Genomic DNA, 5,179 nt, shown 5'->3' on the forward strand with positions numbered 1-5,179 from the left:
TTAACCTACTAGTAAGCTATCTGTGGCTAATTCCAAAAATTTCGACTTGGTTGCATTTTATATTTTTGTTGTTTGTATGAACCTGGAAATAAAGAACAATAAATATTGAACTAGAAAAATCTAGCTGAGGGAATGGGGTTGTAGCTCAGTGGTTGAGTGCTTGCCTGGCATATGTGAGGCACTGGGTTCGATCCTCAGCACCACCTAAAAAAATAAAATAAAGATATTGTGTCCATCTACAACAAAAAAATAAAAAAAAACCCAGCTGACACTGGTTATGAAAATACCTTGAGTGGGCAGGTGGGTGAGCAGCCCCCTTGACAGAAGGCTACCTGAAGAGGCTTTCTTCCTGTAAGCTAGACATTGCACCTTTGCATTGTTCTGTCCTTTCCTCCAAGATTAAGTTGATTCTGGGTATTTAGAATCGTGAATTTTACAGGTTTAGTCATACTTGGCACCTTTTCCTCTGGGGATCTGAAAACATACATCTGAAAATGATTGTTTATCATCCCCAAACCCAAACGTTGTATTTTCAACCATAAGGTGGCATCATATCACATTTTATGCTGAAGAGGCAGGTCGATTTAGCTCACTGAAATGACTAATGCCCTGCTCATGTCTTTAAGCAGTGGGTGTAGCACAATGAATTTTGAAGTTTATAAGCAAATATTGGAAGCTGGCATCTCTATATAGGGTTTTTAACTTTTTTCTTATATTTGATCTTTTTTATATTCTGACTGAGAAATTAGTAATAGAACGAATTACTATATTAACTAACACTATGTTTTACCTCATTAAAGTATGTAAGGCAGTTTCTTGTATATAGAAGCTACTCAAAAATATTCATTGCATGATTAAATTGAAATATTCCTTTAATAGGCCTTACCCTCAGGAATTCATTTTCTCATTTGTCAAGTTGAATTTACAGCATACTTTTATTGCTGTGACCCATTTCTTACCAGGATAAGAAGCTTATTTCATGAAGAAGTTAAACTCAACACATTTAATTTCTCTACTACCCTTTAAAAATACATTACTTTTTTTTTATATACCACTTTTCTTTGCTTAATTAGGAGTGTCCAGGACTTGCAAATTGCATAAATGCACTGGTTTACTCTCTCTAGTTGCTTTATTGAAAACTCTGGCTTAGTTTGAAAAGCTGAGTAAAACTTGCTTCGTTTTTCTTTGTAGAAACATTTTGTACTTTGTAGAAAACACTATAAATGCTTTCCATATAAAACCTCCCTTTCTGCAGATGAAGTGATTTTGTTCTTGGAACTCTTTAATAGTTTTGTGGGAAGTCTGTGCCACTTTCCTGCAGGGGAGACACTCCGGTGAGGCATGTGGCAGGGCACCTTAGAAGTCTAGTTAGGAATCCGGAGATGGAATAGGAAGATCTTGCTCTCTGAGTTTCTGTAGTTGTGGACATCTTGGAACCCTTAATTCTATATGGACTGTCTATGATGCCAAAGTAACATTAAAAAACTAAATAGTTAACCATTTAAAAGACAATAACTCTATCTTGTATAAATTGGCTAGAATGATATTTCTATTAAATTGAATTGATTTCATGAATTGAGGTTTGGCTGTTCCCTAGATGTTAACACTCCACCCCCATTTTTCCCTGGGTGGAGTCCTGAACTGAATTATAGTTCTCTTTGCTATCAATAATATTGGCACTTTATACTTAATATTTTCCTCTCAGAGTCAAAGTGAAAAGTCATAATGAAACAAGGAGGATGGTGTGAAATAGAAGGCGGTGCTCTTCTAAGCAAGAAGGTCATGAAGGCATCTCTGAGAAGGCGACCTTAGTTTAAAGAGGAAGGATGCAACCAAGCCAACCCCACACCTTTGGCTTTGAATTGGGTGGGTAGAAGATGGGATGTAGTGGCTAGGAAGAACCACTCAGGAATGAAAAAGAGCTTAGCACGTAACAGAGAGATGCAATAGAAAGAAGGCTGTGTGGTAGAGCTTGGGGCAGACAGGGCTTGGGTGGGGCGTAGAGGTGGGGCAACACCATGGTAAGGACTTTGGATCTTTTAAATGCAAGTTTAAGCAAATGAAGGGTTTTAAGTAGAGAAGCTACTTGTTCTTACATTTTTAAAAAGATGACTTTGGTTCATCCACAGTGGAATGAATAAATTGTGATACAATGGAATGTTACATGGCAATGAGAATGAAAGATTTGTTGCTATATGTAACAGTCTTATTGTGTATACATGAAGGTCTTGTTGTAAAACTTGGGAGTTAAGTGTCAGTATCATCATATGTGAGCACAAATTGTATTTAAGGATATGGGTATTATATACTAGGTTTATCAGTTTTCTTCCTCCCAAGAACTAAGGTAGGTATAGTGTCCATTTAGGTAACCTTATGTGGGTAATCAGATTTCTGAGAGAACACATCGCAATTACAATATGTAGTGAAAAAAAGAAGGGTACATGGCATGAGTCCATTTATGTGAATATTCTATTGCTTGATGTGGGCATTGATTACATGGATGTGTTCAGTTTGTGAGAATTCCTCAAGTTAAAATTCATGTTTTTTTATGTTTTGTTTATGTACATTAATCTTCAAAAGTTAAAAAAGGATCACTATTGCTGAAGAAGAGAGAATAAACTATAGAGGAGAATGGAAGCAAGGGGATTTGTTAGGAGGCTATTGAAATTGACCAAAGGAAAGATGATGGATTCAACTAGGGCAGTGGTAGAAATGGAGATAAGTGGCTTCATTCTAGATCTACTTGAATGAAGTGCAGGATTGGCATTAGGTGGCAACACAAAATTTCTGGTATTTAACCTTTAAAGTGACAATTTTATATGGTTTGACCTACTAGGAATAAACTATAAGGGCATCATTGATGCATTCTAGTTATTGTTTCACTGTAAAGTATGAGAATTCTTGGATTTGTATTTTTTTTTCTTTGTGATGTTAAGAATAAAACCTTAGGGTTTTCCTTTAGAACATATACGGAGTTTGGTGACTTTGTTCCATTCCAAAAATTATATTGCTTTCACTGAGATGAGTTCATTTCTCATATTTTACCAACACTAGGATTCATGCATCAAAACTAGGAGTAGTTCTTAAGGTAACTACTTAACTAACATACTAATATTCTACAGATTCCTTGGCTATAAAGATGGTGATAACAGTGACTATCAAAAGCTTGTATTGTTTTAATATTTAGGAGTAAAGTGTCAGCAATATTGTATGTGTATATAAAGTATATTTGAGGATATGGATGTTAAATGCCAGGTTTATCAGTTTCCTTCCTCCCCAGAACTAAGGTAGTTTTCATGTCCATTTAGGTATCTTTGTGTGGGCTGTCAGATTTCTGAAGAGGAGTGTGGGATCAAGAGGCCCCTGACTGGTACAGTAGGGGTTCTTTAAATTGTGAGCACTGAGGTGTCTTAGCTGGGTGGCTGAGAGGTATAAAGACGGCTGCACAGTGAGTTCTGACCCTGTAGCCCTTTCCATTGTAACTGAATCTTCAGATTCATATCCACCAAATTGACATGTGATAGTCCAAGGAGAAAACAACCTTGGAAATGGTCTATTGAAAGTAATTTACTTCCTTATCTATCACATTCTCAAATGCCCTACATTTGAGCAAAGCAGAGGGAGTATAATACTCATTCGGAAAGTTGAGAGGGTCTAGGGAAAAGTATTTTAATTTTATTCTTTTTTTCTCAATATATTTTTTTCACAAAAACATATAAAAAGTAAAAGTGGAAGAGGCAGATGATATTTTATATATATATATGTATATATATATGTATATATATATATATTTTAAAACCAGCTTTGAATTAATTTTCTCATATCAGAAAAGCATGCCTCCTGGTTAGTATTAGATCTACAGAATGCACAGATGGAAAATAGTTATTGGAAATCCCCAACGGGATTTATTTTGCATTGTGCTTCACTGAGTACAAAAGTCATTTAGAAGGTTCTAATTTTTTCCCCAAGGACCATCACAAAACAGTCCCAAAAGGAGGGGTGGGGTGGATGGGGGAACAATCTGAAAATGTTTCCTTGAAAGATGCCCTTTCCTGCCTAGTTATAGAATGAAATCAATACCGACCTCTAGATTTGTTGACCTGTTCGTGAGACAGAAACTAAAATGTGAAAAATTGAAAGTTTTCCCTGATGATAGATTTTTTTTCTCTTTCAGATGCAGCTGGTGTGAACAATCTAATGACTAGAAAGATCTTCAGACCTCTATATAGTGCTGAAGAATGTCACGTTGAGAAAGGGCATGCTTTCCCTATATCATTGTGCCTTAATCTTCTTAGATTTTTCTACAAAGAAATCACATTAATCAAATCTCCTTTCTGCTATATGAAAGGTGCAGGCTGACTAATGCTCGACTTTGGGTGAAATTGGATATGGAAGAAAATCCTGACTTGAAATAATACCAGGACTTTCTATAATCCTGTGTTGCTGGAGTCTTAGTTCAGGACTATAATTTCCAGCTTGGATTTTGTGAAATCCCAGAGTGCTATTGGTGAACCCAAGAGGTCCTGTGCACTATAACGGGGAACCCCCAATTTAAATGTACCTAAAAATAAAATATTTGCTGTAAAAATATTTAGGAATAGGATTTATATGTGTGTGTGTTTCAGTCAAACAAAGAGCTGCAATTATAGTTCCAAGTACAAAAAGGCAGAAACTGCTGTTTATCTGATTCATAAGATTTTCTGGTTATAACAAAGACAAAATTTGTCTAAAATGTAATCTGACTTTTAAAAATCTGAGTCCAGAATCTGTATATCTGAAATGTGGATGCTTTTTCAAAGTGCTTCTCTTAAAAAATTATTTACTTACTTCAAAACTCCATCTATTAATCAAAGTATTTTTGGAACCTTTTAAAAAACTATTTTTATTTTATTTTATTATCTTTTTTTTGTTGTTGAGTCTGAAGCACATCTCTTTGAATATATTTTTGGATGGGGCTGAATGTTTGAAAAAGTCTGCAGTTGTTAAGAGCCAGTCTAGGAAGTGGGATATGTGCTCAATGTGAGTATTGTTGAAAAAAAACCCACATTGTATTCATAAAGTATAACATCACTTTGCACCCTATAAATATATATAACTATAATTTGTCAATTTACAATTAAAAATAAAAATTAAAAAACAACCAAAAAACTAAGTCTCACTCATTTGCTGTCAAATGACA

The 5,179-nt window shown here is 35.1% G+C and overlaps 1 long non-coding RNA gene across 1 annotated transcript; it reads left to right on the top strand.

Moving 5' to 3' along the window:
- Positions 1–2,976: 2,976 nt before the first annotated feature.
- Positions 2,977–4,650, top strand: LOC125611216. Its single transcript, XR_007341351.1, has 2 exons — positions 2,977–3,370; positions 4,175–4,650. It is a non-coding gene; the product is annotated as an uncharacterized LOC125611216 (long non-coding RNA).
- The last annotated feature ends 529 nt before the right edge of the window (positions 4,651–5,179 follow it).

Source organism: Marmota marmota, unplaced genomic scaffold (genome assembly GCF_001458135.2).
Source record: "Marmota marmota marmota unplaced genomic scaffold, marMar, whole genome shotgun sequence".
Lineage (NCBI taxonomy): Eukaryota > Metazoa > Chordata > Mammalia > Rodentia > Sciuridae > Marmota > Marmota marmota.